The following is an 888-nucleotide window of genomic DNA, read 5'->3' on the forward strand; positions in this document are numbered from 1 at the left end:
GGGCTAGAATGGCTGCAACGAGGAGAGGAGAGGAGGGAAGGTAAGGGAAGGGAGAGGAGGTCAAGAGAAATAGAGACAGGAGGGAAAAGCTTGGGCCCAGGCATGGCAGGAGACTGACAGAGAGCTGGAAGAGGAGTGGAGGGAGAAAGAAAAGGCACGCAGAGCCATTGTCCTTTAAAGGACTGGAAAGGGCTGGGGAGGTGAGTGGGAAGAATGGAAAGACCGAGGAAGAGCAGAGCGAGGTGGCAGAGCGAGGTGCCCAAGCGACAGGAGCGGAGGCGAGCCCCAGACCCCTCTCACCAGGTGTAGGGGGGTCCGGTGAGGGCAGAGTCCTTGCACAGCCGTGGTATCTCAGAGCCACAAACTCCAATCCTCTCTGTCAGACTTGCACGTGAAATTTTATAAAGCTGCTATGCCAAAAGCATCCCAGACGAGACCTGGCCCCCAAGAACAAGGTAATTCCATGGTGAGACTCCTCCAATGCTTTGCGCATGGGCTCTGGCACTCTCTCTCTTCCTCAGCTTGAGGCCAAATGGGCCCTGGGACCACCGTCCTGGGTTTCTGCTCAGGGGTGGGTGCCTGCGGGCACGCAGACGTGCCAGGGCTTGGGCATCACTTCTGAGAGCAGCGGAAGCTGCTTGCAAAGAGTCACCCTCACGGGGAGGGCGTTGCAGACCAAACCGCTGGTTGCTTCAAACGCTTCCTGTTTGCAAACCCGCCGTCGTGTTGAGCACAAAATTATCATCTTCCTTCTCATTTGCTTCTTCTCTTCTACACCCAGCGGCAACGTCCCCGAGATGTGTCGCGGTTCCCATCTCTGTGAATGTCCACTCTTTGCTGTCACACGGAAGCCGCCAGCTCCCCATTAACCCCAGGGAAATGATGCTC

The sequence above is a fragment of the Cariama cristata genome, unplaced genomic scaffold (assembly GCF_000690535.1).
Source record: "Cariama cristata isolate BGI_N322 unplaced genomic scaffold, ASM69053v1 scaffold6422, whole genome shotgun sequence".
NCBI lineage: Eukaryota > Metazoa > Chordata > Aves > Cariamiformes > Cariamidae > Cariama > Cariama cristata.